The following is a 13,852-nucleotide window of genomic DNA, read 5'->3' as shown; positions in this document are numbered from 1 at the left end:
ACATGCTGAGTCTCCTTCCCAATCTATAGCGAAGTTTTCTTCTCTATGCCGACCACACCTTGAGGACTGTACCCAAGAGGTATCCATAGATGTAGACAGTGCTGACCCACTGCCCTCAGACTTGCATTCCACCTCACTGAGAATCTCATCGCCGGTTTTATGAGTACTGGCAGAAAGACGAGGATACCATGGGAAAATCTTCCTCCGATTATCTCTTTTCCTGATAGGAACTGTGTTTCCCTTTGCTAAACTGTGGCTGCCCACACTACTAGGAATATTCGAGCACCGGATTCACCCTCAAAATGCCAGGGATCCTGGTCGCACCCCTGGCCCTCTTCTCGCCATGGCAAGCAACTCAAAGACATGTGCAGCTCTAACACTACAACGGGTCCAAAGGCCACCACAAGTGATATTCCTTGGGAGCCACGCTCTGCCCAGGCAGACAGCGTTAAGCCCAAGTCTGACAGATCATCACCCGTCTGGGCACGGCCCCGCATACAGCGTGCCTTCGCATTGCAAGACTTACCCAGTACTTCTGGCACTTCCAAATAGAGCGTTCACCTCGTTCCCATCACATCATACTGAATACATTGAAGAATTTTCCGTGCATCGAGACACATTGATTTTCCGCCCTGCAACTTGCATCCATCGCTCACTGAGGATCTGCTCTTTGGCTCCAAGTTTTCCTCGGAAGAAGATGAAGAGCATCAGAGGACAAGATCCTTCGGGTTCCCTCTTGTTCTATTGGAAAAGTCCAGTTAGCTGCGCTCACCTGTGGGTATTCACACTGCTAGGAACAGACTAATGAAATCGCCATGAGTTTTCCCGAGGTCACGGGGCTGCCAGAGTCCTCATGAATTCACGGCAGCCAGCTCAAGTCAACTGCAGCTCCACCACTACCACCCATCCGAAGGCCAGCCTAAAACTTCTTCTTGTGGAGCGTTACTCTACCTGGCCAGGGACTAATTACTCAAAATACAAGTAATCAGCACCTGTCCGGGCAGGGCACCACACACATCAGGGCTCTCAGTGAAGGATCTCCCCGGTCCCCTTCCCACTCTCGCGAGTAGCTTTGATCTGTCTCCCCATCAAATCCTAACGGCTGCACCCACGATATATCCAGACCCCTAGAAGATAGCAAACCACTGCCTTCCAACCTGCAACCCTCCCTCAGTGGACACCCACACCTACCTCCACCCCACTCTATGCCTACTTGAGAAGTATCAGAACCACGCGAGAATAACGCATATTGTACTTCTCGCTTCTTCTCATAGGAATGATCTTGCTTCCTGCAAACTGTTTGTGTTCACCTTGGGAGGAAAGGACCACTTAACTCATCCTGAGGATGCCAGCCCAACACATGGCTACCACAGTCATTAGGATATCAAGGCAGCCAACTCAAGGACACCTGTAACTCCACCCACATAACTGGTCTAGAGGTCACCACCAACGATGTTCTTGTGAGCCTTACTCTACCTAGACGGCTCGGTTCACTACTACTATACGTGAACAGTACCTGTCCGGGCAGGGCACCGCACACAGCACAGCTTCGAGGTGGAGGACACGCCTACCTCCCTCTCACTCACACATGTACCTTTCTTACTTCTATCCATCACATCCTGATGACTGTACCCAGGCTTGATCCTTACCCCTTCAAAATATCTCGACCCACTGTCCTCCACCTTGCATCTCTCCCCCGTGGTGATCTCCTCAGCTGCTCTATGCATTTCTGGAGAACTATGTGAACACAGGAAAAATGATCTTGCTTTCTGTTCTCTGCTACTCTATGAGCAATTATCTTGACCTTATTCACTTTATACATGTTCACGTTTTTCGGGGTGGAACAGGTAAATCATCATCAAGATGCGGTTGAGATCTATGTGGCTTCCAGAGCCTTCCTGACTTCGGGAAGTATGACCACCTGGAGCCCCATGCCCATCGCCCGTCCACAGGCACCACAACCGATACTCCAGTTGCACAGTACTCGGCCCGGAAAGGCACTGTTTACCCCTAGTCTAGGAAACGGCACCTTTCCGGGCTGGGCACTGCACACAGCACGGCCTCAAGGTGGGGGACCTGCTGAGTCTCCTTTCCCATCTGTAGAGAAGTTGGCTTCTCTATGCCGACCACACCTGGAGACTCTACCCAAGATTTATCCATAGACTTAGACGGTGTTTACCCACTGCCCTCAGACTTGCATCCCACCTCTATGAGGATGTCATCAACGGTTCTATGTGTACTGCCACAAGGATGAGGATACCATGAGAAAATCTTCCTCCCTTTATAGCTTTTCCTGATAGGAACTGTGTTTCCCTTTCCTAAACTGTGGGTGCCCCCACTGTTTGGATTATTCGAGCACCGGTGTCATCCTCAAAAGGGCAGGGATCCTGGTCGCTCTCCATTCCCTCTTCTCGCCATGGCAAGCATCTCAACGACACATGCAGCTCCACCACTAGAACGGGTCCAAAGGCCACCACAACTGATGTTCCTTTTGAGCCTCCCCCTAGCCACGCAGACACTGTTTACACCAAGTCTGAGAGACCAGCACGTGTCTGAGCACAGCCCCGCAAACAGTGTGGCTTCGCGTTGCAAGAACGCCCCAGGACTTCTGGCACTTCCAAATGTACCTGGCACCACTCTACCCACCACATCATACTGAATGAATTCAACAATTTTTCCTAAATCGAGACACTTTGATTCACCCCCCTGCAACTTGCACCCATCACTCAATGGGGCCCTCTCTTCTGCTCTAACTTATGCCAGGAGGAGGAGGAGGAGCATCAGAGGACAAGAGCATTCGAGTTCTCTCTTGTTCTACTGGAAAGGCCCGTTAGCTTCTCTCAGCTGGCGGTGTACACATTGCTAGCAAAAGACTAATGAAATCGTGCCGAGATTTCCCGTGATGAGGTGGCTGCCAGAGTCGTCATGACTTCATGGCAAGCAGCTCAAGGTCACCTGCATCTCCACCACTACCACGCGTCCGAAGGCCAGCCTCAAAGTTGTTCTTCCTGAGCATTACTCTACCTGGACAGGAACTAATTCCCCAAAATACATGTAATCAGCACCTGTACAAGTAGGGCACCACACACATCAGGGCTCTCTGTGGAGGATCTCCCCGGTCCCATTCCCACGTTCACGGGGAGCTTTGATCTGTACCCTCATCACATTTTGATGCCTGCACCCACGATATATCCAGACCCCTAGAGGATATCGAACCGCTGCCTTCCAACCTGCATCCTTCCCTCACTGGATATCTGCACCTCCCTCCATCCCGGCTCTATGCCTAATAGAGAAGTGTCAGGACTCCACGAGAAAAACGCATATTATACTTCTCTCTTCTTTTCATAGGAATGATTTTCCTTCCTGCAACCTCTTTGTCTTCACTTTGTGAGGAAAGGACCACCTAACTCATCCTGAGGATGCCAGAAACACAGAGGGCTCCCAGGGTCATTAGGGTATCAAGGCACCCAACTCAAGGATGCCCGCAAATCCACCCCCATCACTGTTCCAGAGGCCACCACCAACGATGTTCTTGTGACTCTTACTCTATCCACACGGGCACCGTTTACTAGTAGTATATGTCAACAGCACCTGGGTGAACAGGGCACCGCACACAGCACGGCTTCTAAGTGGAGGACACGCCCAACTCCTTCTCACTCACACATGTACCTTTCTTACGTCTAACCATCACATCCTGATGGCTCTAATCTCGATTGATCTCTAACGCTACAAAATATCTAGACCCACTGGCCTCCAACTTGCATCTCTTCCCCTTGGGGATCACCTCAACGGCTCTATGCATATCTGGAGAACAATGGGGACCAGGATGCATGATCTTGGCTTCTGTTCTCTGCTACTCCATTAGCAATTATCTTTACCTTACTTACTTTACACATGTTCAAGTTTTTCGGGGTGGAACAGGTAAATCATCAGCAAGATGCGGTTGAGGTCTACGTGGCTTCCACAGCCTTCCGGACTTCTGGGAGGAAGATCACCTGTAGACCCACGCCCATCGCTTAGCCAACGGCCACCGCATCCGATAATCCACTTGCACAGCACTCTACCCACAAAGGCACTCTTTACCCCTAGGCTAGTAAACTGCACCTTTCTGGGCTGGGCACTGCACGCAGCATGGCCTCAATGTGGGGGACATGCTGAGTCTCCTTCCCAATCTATAGCGAAGTTTTCTTCTCTATGCCGACCACACCTTGAGGACTGTACCCAAGAGGTATCCATAGATGTAGACAGTGCTGACCCACTGCCCTCAGACTTGCATTCCACCTCACTGAGAATCTCATCGCCGGTTTTATGAGTACTGGCAGAAAGACGAGGATACCATGGGAAAATCTTCCTCCGATTATCTCTTTTCCTGATAGGAACTGTGTTTCCCTTTGCTAAACTGTGGCTGCCCACACTACTAGGAATATTCGAGCACCGGATTCACCCTCAAAATGCCAGGGATCCTGGTCGCACCCCTGGCCCTCTTCTCGCCATGGCAAGCAACTCAAAGACATGTGCAGCTCTAACACTACAACGGGTCCAAAGGCCACCACAAGTGATATTCCTTGGGAGCCACGCTCTGCCCAGGCAGACAGCGTTAAGCCCAAGTCTGACAGATCATCACCCGTCTGGGCACGGCCCCGCATACAGCGTGCCTTCGCATTGCAAGACTTACCCAGTACTTCTGGCACTTCCAAATAGAGCGTTCACCTCGTTCCCATCACATCATACCGAATACATTGAAGAATTTTCCGTGCATCGAGACACATTGATTTTCCGCCCTGCAACTTGCATCCATCACTCACTGAGGATCTGCTCTTTGGCTCCAAGTTTTCCTCGGAAGAAGATGAAGAGCATCAGAGGACAAGATCCTTCGGGTTCCCTCTTGTTCTATTGGAAAAGTCCAGTTAGCTTCGCTCACCTGTGGGTATTCACACTGCTAGGAACAGACTAATGAAATCGCCATGAGTTTTCCCGAGGTCACGGGGCTGCCAGAGTCCTCATGAATTCACGGCAGCCAGCTCAAGTCAACTGCAGCTCCACCACTACCACCCATCCGAAGGCCAGCCTAAAACTTCTTCTTGTGGAGCGTTACTCTACCTGGCCAGGGACTAATTACTCAAAATACAAGTAATCAGCACCTGTCCGGGCAGGGCACCACACACATCAGGGCTCTCAGTGAAGGATCTCCCCGGTCCCCTTCCCACTCTCGCGAGTAGCTTTGATCTGTCTCCCCATCAAATCCTAACGGCTGCACCCACGATATATCCAGACCCCTAGAAGATAGCAAACCACTGCCTTCCAACCTGCAACCCTCCCTCAGTGGACACCCACACCTACCTCCACCCCACTCTATGCCTACTTGAGAAGTATCAGAACCACGCGAGAATAACGCATATTGTACTTCTCGCTTCTTCTCATAGGAATGATCTTGCTTCCTGCAAACTGTTTGTGTTCACCTTGGGAGGAAAGGACCACTTAACTCATCCTGAGGATGCCAGCCCAACACATGGCTACCACAGTCATTAGGATATCAAGGCAGCCAACTCAAGGACACCTGTAACTCCACCCACATAACTGGTCTAGAGGTCACCACCAACGATGTTCTTGTGAGCCTTACTCTACCTAGACGGCTCGGTTCACTACTACTATACGTGAACAGTACCTGTCCGGGCAGGGCACCGCACACAGCACAGCTTCGAGGTGGAGGACACGCCTACCTCCCTCTCACTCACACATGTACCTTTCTTACTTCTATCCATCACATCCTGATGACTGTACCCAGGCTTGATCCTTACCCCTTCAAAATATCTCGACCCACTGTCCTCCACCTTGCATCTCTCCCCCGTGGTGATCTCCTCAGCTGCTCTATGCATTTCTGGAGAACTATGTGAACACAGGAAAAATGATCTTGCTTTCTGTTCTCTGCTACTCTATGAGCAATTATCTTGACCTTATTCACTTTATACATGTTCACGTTTTTCGGGGTGGAACAGGTAAATCATCATCAAGATGCGGTTGAGATCTATGTGGCTTCCAGAGCCTTCCTGACTTCGGGAAGTATGACCACCTGGAGCCCCATGCCCATCGCCCGTCCACAGGCACCACAACCGATACTCCAGTTGCACAGTACTCGGCCCGGAAAGGCACTGTTTACCCCTAGTCTAGGAAACGGCACCTTTCCGGGCTGGGCACTGCACACAGCACGGCCTCAAGGTGGGGGACCTGCTGAGTCTCCTTTCCCATCTGTAGAGAAGTTGGCTTCTCTATGCCGACCACACCTGGAGACTCTACCCAAGATTTATCCATAGACTTAGACGGTGTTTACCCACTGCCCTCAGACTTGCATCCCACCTCTATGAGGATGTCATCAACGGTTCTATGTGTACTGCCACAAGGATGAGGATACCATGAGAAAATCTTCCTCCCTTTATAGCTTTTCCTGATAGGAACTGTGTTTCCCTTTCCTAAACTGTGGGTGCCCCCACTGTTTGGATTATTCGAGCACCGGCGTCATCCTCAAAAGGGCAGGGATCCTGGTCGCTCTCCATTCCCTCTTCTCGCCATGGCAAGCATCTCAACGACACATGCAGCTCCACCACTAGAACGGGTCCAAAGGCCACCACAACTGATGTTCCTTTTGAGCCTCCCCCTAGCCACGCAGACACTGTTTACACCAAGTCTGAGAGACCAGCACGTGTCTGAGCACAGCCCCGCAAACAGTGTGGCTTCGCGTTGCAAGAACGCCCCAGGACTTCTGGCACTTCCAAATGTACCTGGCACCACTCTACCCACCACATCATACTGAATGAATTCAACAATTTTTCCTAAATCGAGACACTTTGATTCACCCCCCTGCAACTTGCACCCATCACTCAATGGGGCCCTCTCTTCTGCTCTAACTTATGCCAGGAGGAGGAGGAGGAGCATCAGAGGACAAGAGCATTCGAGTTCTCTCTTGTTCTACTGGAAAGGCCCGTTAGCTTCTCTCAGCTGGCGGTGTACACATTGCTAGCAAAAGACTAATGAAATCGTGCCGAGATTTCCCGTGATGAGGTGGCTGCCAGAGTCGTCATGACTTCATGGCAAGCAGCTCAAGGTCACCTGCATCTCCACCACTACCACGCGTCCGAAGGCCAGCCTCAAAGTTGTTCTTCCTGAGCATTACTCTACCTGGACAGGAACTAATTCCCCAAAATACATGTAATCAGCACCTGTACAAGTAGGGCACCACACACATCAGGGCTCTCTGTGGAGGATCTCCCCGGTCCCATTCCCACGTTCACGGGGAGCTTTGATCTGTACCCTCATCACATTTTGATGCCTGCACCCACGATATATCCAGACCCCTAGAGGATATCGAACCGCTGCCTTCCAACCTGCATCCTTCCCTCACTGGATATCTGCACCTCCCTCCATCCCGGCTCTATGCCTAATAGAGAAGTGTCAGGACTCCACGAGAAAAACGCATATTATACTTCTCTCTTCTTTTCATAGGAATGATTTTCCTTCCTGCAACCTCTTTGTCTTCACTTTGTGAGGAAAGGACCACCTAACTCATCCTGAGGATGCCAGAAACACAGAGGGCTCCCAGGGTCATTAGGGTATCAAGGCACCCAACTCAAGGATGCCCGCAAATCCACCCCCATCACTGTTCCAGAGGCCACCACCAACGATGTTCTTGTGACTCTTACTCTATCCACACGGGCACCGTTTACTAGTAGTATATGTCAACAGCACCTGGGTGAACAGGGCACCGCACACAGCACGGCTTCTAAGTGGAGGACACGCCCAACTCCTTCTCACTCACACATGTACCTTTCTTACGTCTAACCATCACATCCTGATGGCTCTAATCTCGATTGATCTCTAACGCTACAAAATATCTAGACCCACTGGCCTCCAACTTGCATCTCTTCCCCTTGGGGATCACCTCAACGGCTCTATGCATATCTGGAGAACAATGGGGACCAGGATGCATGATCTGGGCTTCTGTTCTCTGCTACTCCATTAGCAATTATCTTTACCTTACTTACTTTACACATGTTCAAGTTTTTCGGGGTGGAACAGGTAAATCATCAGCAAGATGCGGTTGAGGTCTACGTGGCTTCCACAGCCTTCCGGACTTCTGGGAGGAAGATCACCTGTAGACCCACGCCCATCGCTTAGCCAACGGCCACCGCATCCGATAATCCACTTGCACAGCACTCTACCCACAAAGGCACTCTTTACCCCTAGGCTAGTAAACTGCACCTTTCTGGGCTGGGCACTGCACGCAGCATGGCCTCAATGTGGGGGACATGCTGAGTCTCCTTCCCAATCTATAGCGAAGTTTTCTTCTCTATGCCGACCACACCTTGAGGACTGTACCCAAGAGGTATCCATAGATGTAGACAGTGCTGACCCACTGCCCTCAGACTTGCATTCCACCTCACTGAGAATCTCATCGCCGGTTTTATGAGTACTGGCAGAAAGACGAGGATACCATGGGAAAATCTTCCTCCGATTATCTCTTTTCCTGATAGGAACTGTGTTTCCCTTTGCTAAACTGTGGCTGCCCACACTACTAGGAATATTCGAGCACCGGATTCACCCTCAAAATGCCAGGGATCCTGGTCGCACCCCTGGCCCTCTTCTCGCCATGGCAAGCAACTCAAAGACATGTGCAGCTCTAACACTACAACGGGTCCAAAGGCCACCACAAGTGATATTCCTTGGGAGCCACGCTCTGCCCAGGCAGACAGCGTTAAGCCCAAGTCTGACAGATCATCACCCGTCTGGGCACGGCCCCGCATACAGCGTGCCTTCGCATTGCAAGACTTACCCAGTACTTCTGGCACTTCCAAATAGAGCGTTCACCTCGTTCCCATCACATCATACCGAATACATTGAAGAATTTTCCGTGCATCGAGACACATTGATTTTCCGCCCTGCAACTTGCATCCATCACTCACTGAGGATCTGCTCTTTGGCTCCAAGTTTTCCTCGGAAGAAGATGAAGAGCATCAGAGGACAAGATCCTTCGGGTTCCCTCTTGTTCTATTGGAAAAGTCCAGTTAGCTTCGCTCACCTGTGGGTATTCACACTGCTAGGAACAGACTAATGAAATCGCCATGAGTTTTCCCGAGGTCACGGGGCTGCCAGAGTCCTCATGAATTCACGGCAGCCAGCTCAAGTCAACTGCAGCTCCACCACTACCACCCATCCGAAGGCCAGCCTAAAACTTCTTCTTGTGGAGCGTTACTCTACCTGGCCAGGGACTAATTACTCAAAATACAAGTAATCAGCACCTGTCCGGGCAGGGCACCACACACATCAGGGCTCTCAGTGAAGGATCTCCCCGGTCCCCTTCCCACTCTCGCGAGTAGCTTTGATCTGTCTCCCCATCAAATCCTAACGGCTGCACCCACGATATATCCAGACCCCTAGAAGATAGCAAACCACTGCCTTCCAACCTGCAACCCTCCCTCAGTGGACACCCACACCTACCTCCACCCCACTCTATGCCTACTTGAGAAGTATCAGAACCACGCGAGAATAACGCATATTGTACTTCTCGCTTCTTCTCATAGGAATGATCTTGCTTCCTGCAAACTGTTTGTGTTCACCTTGGGAGGAAAGGACCACTTAACTCATCCTGAGGATGCCAGCCCAACACATGGCTACCACAGTCATTAGGATATCAAGGCAGCCAACTCAAGGACACCTGTAACTCCACCCACATAACTGGTCTAGAGGTCACCACCAACGATGTTCTTGTGAGCCTTACTCTACCTAGACGGCTCGGTTCACTACTACTATACGTGAACAGTACCTGTCCGGGCAGGGCACCGCACACAGCACAGCTTCGAGGTGGAGGACACGCCTACCTCCCTCTCACTCACACATGTACCTTTCTTACTTCTATCCATCACATCCTGATGACTGTACCCAGGCTTGATCCTTACCCCTTCAAAATATCTCGACCCACTGTCCTCCACCTTGCATCTCTCCCCCGTGGTGATCTCCTCAGCTGCTCTATGCATTTCTGGAGAACTATGTGAACACAGGAAAAATGATCTTGCTTTCTGTTCTCTGCTACTCTATGAGCAATTATCTTGACCTTATTCACTTTATACATGTTCACGTTTTTCGGGGTGGAACAGGTAAATCATCATCAAGATGCGGTTGAGATCTATGTGGCTTCCAGAGCCTTCCTGACTTCGGGAAGTATGACCACCTGGAGCCCCATGCCCATCGCCCGTCCACAGGCACCACAACCGATACTCCAGTTGCACAGTACTCGGCCCGGAAAGGCACTGTTTACCCCTAGTCTAGGAAACGGCACCTTTCCGGGCTGGGCACTGCACACAGCACGGCCTCAAGGTGGGGGACCTGCTGAGTCTCCTTTCCCATCTGTAGAGAAGTTGGCTTCTCTATGCCGACCACACCTGGAGACTCTACCCAAGATTTATCCATAGACTTAGACGGTGTTTACCCACTGCCCTCAGACTTGCATCCCACCTCTATGAGGATGTCATCAACGGTTCTATGTGTACTGCCACAAGGATGAGGATACCATGAGAAAATCTTCCTCCCTTTATAGCTTTTCCTGATAGGAACTGTGTTTCCCTTTCCTAAACTGTGGGTGCCCCCACTGTTTGGATTATTCGAGCACCGGCGTCATCCTCAAAAGGGCAGGGATCCTGGTCGCTCTCCATTCCCTCTTCTCGCCATGGCAAGCATCTCAACGACACATGCAGCTCCACCACTAGAACGGGTCCAAAGGCCACCACAACTGATGTTCCTTTTGAGCCTCCCCCTAGCCACGCAGACACTGTTTACACCAAGTCTGAGAGACCAGCACGTGTCTGAGCACAGCCCCGCAAACAGTGTGGCTTCGCGTTGCAAGAACGCCCCAGGACTTCTGGCACTTCCAAATGTACCTGGCACCACTCTACCCACCACATCATACTGAATGAATTCAACAATTTTTCCTAAATCGAGACACTTTGATTCACCCCCCTGCAACTTGCACCCATCACTCAATGGGGCCCTCTCTTCTGCTCTAACTTATGCCAGGAGGAGGAGGAGGAGCATCAGAGGACAAGAGCATTCGAGTTCTCTCTTGTTCTACTGGAAAGGCCCGTTAGCTTCTCTCAGCTGGCGGTGTACACATTGCTAGCAAAAGACTAATGAAATCGTGCCGAGATTTCCCGTGATGAGGTGGCTGCCAGAGTCGTCATGACTTCATGGCAAGCAGCTCAAGGTCACCTGCATCTCCACCACTACCACGCGTCCGAAGGCCAGCCTCAAAGTTGTTCTTCCTGAGCATTACTCTACCTGGACAGGAACTAATTCCCCAAAATACATGTAATCAGCACCTGTACAAGTAGGGCACCACACACATCAGGGCTCTCTGTGGAGGATCTCCCCGGTCCCATTCCCACGTTCACGGGGAGCTTTGATCTGTACCCTCATCACATTTTGATGCCTGCACCCACGATATATCCAGACCCCTAGAGGATATCGAACCGCTGCCTTCCAACCTGCATCCTTCCCTCACTGGATATCTGCACCTCCCTCCATCCCGGCTCTATGCCTAATAGAGAAGTGTCAGGACTCCACGAGAAAAACGCATATTATACTTCTCTCTTCTTTTCATAGGAATGATTTTCCTTCCTGCAACCTCTTTGTCTTCACTTTGTGAGGAAAGGACCACCTAACTCATCCTGAGGATGCCAGAAACACAGAGGGCTCCCAGGGTCATTAGGGTATCAAGGCACCCAACTCAAGGATGCCCGCAAATCCACCCCCATCACTGTTCCAGAGGCCACCACCAACGATGTTCTTGTGACTCTTACTCTATCCACACGGGCACCGTTTACTAGTAGTATATGTCAACAGCACCTGGGTGAACAGGGCACCGCACACAGCACGGCTTCTAAGTGGAGGACACGCCCAACTCCTTCTCACTCACACATGTACCTTTCTTACGTCTAACCATCACATCCTGATGGCTCTAATCTCGATTGATCTCTAACGCTACAAAATATCTAGACCCACTGGCCTCCAACTTGCATCTCTTCCCCTTGGGGATCACCTCAACGGCTCTATGCATATCTGGAGAACAATGGGGACCAGGATGCATGATCTGGGCTTCTGTTCTCTGCTACTCCATTAGCAATTATCTTTACCTTACTTACTTTACACATGTTCAAGTTTTTCGGGGTGGAACAGGTAAATCATCAGCAAGATGCGGTTGAGGTCTACGTGGCTTCCACAGCCTTCCGGACTTCTGGGAGGAAGATCACCTGTAGACCCACGCCCATCGCTTAGCCAACGGCCACCGCATCCGATAATCCACTTGCACAGCACTCTACCCACAAAGGCACTCTTTACCCCTAGGCTAGTAAACTGCACCTTTCTGGGCTGGGCACTGCACGCAGCATGGCCTCAATGTGGGGGACATGCTGAGTCTCCTTCCCAATCTATAGCGAAGTTTTCTTCTCTATGCCGACCACACCTTGAGGACTGTACCCAAGAGGTATCCATAGATGTAGACAGTGCTGACCCACTGCCCTCAGACTTGCATTCCACCTCACTGAGAATCTCATCGCCGGTTTTATGAGTACTGGCAGAAAGACGAGGATACCATGGGAAAATCTTCCTCCGATTATCTCTTTTCCTGATAGGAACTGTGTTTCCCTTTGCTAAACTGTGGCTGCCCACACTACTAGGAATATTCGAGCACCGGATTCACCCTCAAAATGCCAGGGATCCTGGTCGCACCCCTGGCCCTCTTCTCGCCATGGCAAGCAACTCAAAGACATGTGCAGCTCTAACACTACAACGGGTCCAAAGGCCACCACAAGTGATATTCCTTGGGAGCCACGCTCTGCCCAGGCAGACAGCGTTAAGCCCAAGTCTGACAGATCATCACCCGTCTGGGCACGGCCCCGCATACAGCGTGCCTTCGCATTGCAAGACTTACCCAGTACTTCTGGCACTTCCAAATAGAGCGTTCACCTCGTTCCCATCACATCATACTGAATACATTGAAGAATTTTCCGTGCATCGAGACACATTGATTTTCCGCCCTGCAACTTGCATCCATCGCTCACTGAGGATCTGCTCTTTGGCTCCAAGTTTTCCTCGGAAGAAGATGAAGAGCATCAGAGGACAAGATCCTTCGGGTTCCCTCTTGTTCTATTGGAAAAGTCCAGTTAGCTGCGCTCACCTGTGGGTATTCACACTGCTAGGAACAGACTAATGAAATCGCCATGAGTTTTCCCGAGGTCACGGGGCTGCCAGAGTCCTCATGAATTCACGGCAGCCAGCTCAAGTCAACTGCAGCTCCACCACTACCACCCATCCGAAGGCCAGCCTAAAACTTCTTCTTGTGGAGCGTTACTCTACCTGGCCAGGGACTAATTACTCAAAATACAAGTAATCAGCACCTGTCCGGGCAGGGCACCACACACATCAGGGCTCTCAGTGAAGGATCTCCCCGGTCCCCTTCCCACTCTCGCGAGTAGCTTTGATCTGTCTCCCCATCAAATCCTAACGGCTGCACCCACGATATATCCAGACCCCTAGAAGATAGCAAACCACTGCCTTCCAACCTGCAACCCTCCCTCAGTGGACACCCACACCTACCTCCACCCCACTCTATGCCTACTTGAGAAGTATCAGAACCACGCGAGAATAACGCATATTGTACTTCTCGCTTCTTCTCATAGGAATGATCTTGCTTCCTGCAAACTGTTTGTGTTCACCTTGGGAGGAAAGGACCACTTAACTCATCCTGAGGATGCCAGCCCAACACATGGCTACCACAGTCATTAGGATATCAAGGCAGCCAACTCAAGGA

This window comes from Balaenoptera ricei, chromosome X, assembly GCF_028023285.1.
Source record: "Balaenoptera ricei isolate mBalRic1 chromosome X, mBalRic1.hap2, whole genome shotgun sequence".
Taxonomy (NCBI): domain Eukaryota; kingdom Metazoa; phylum Chordata; class Mammalia; order Artiodactyla; family Balaenopteridae; genus Balaenoptera; species Balaenoptera ricei.
This window is presented reverse-complemented; position numbering follows the sequence as displayed.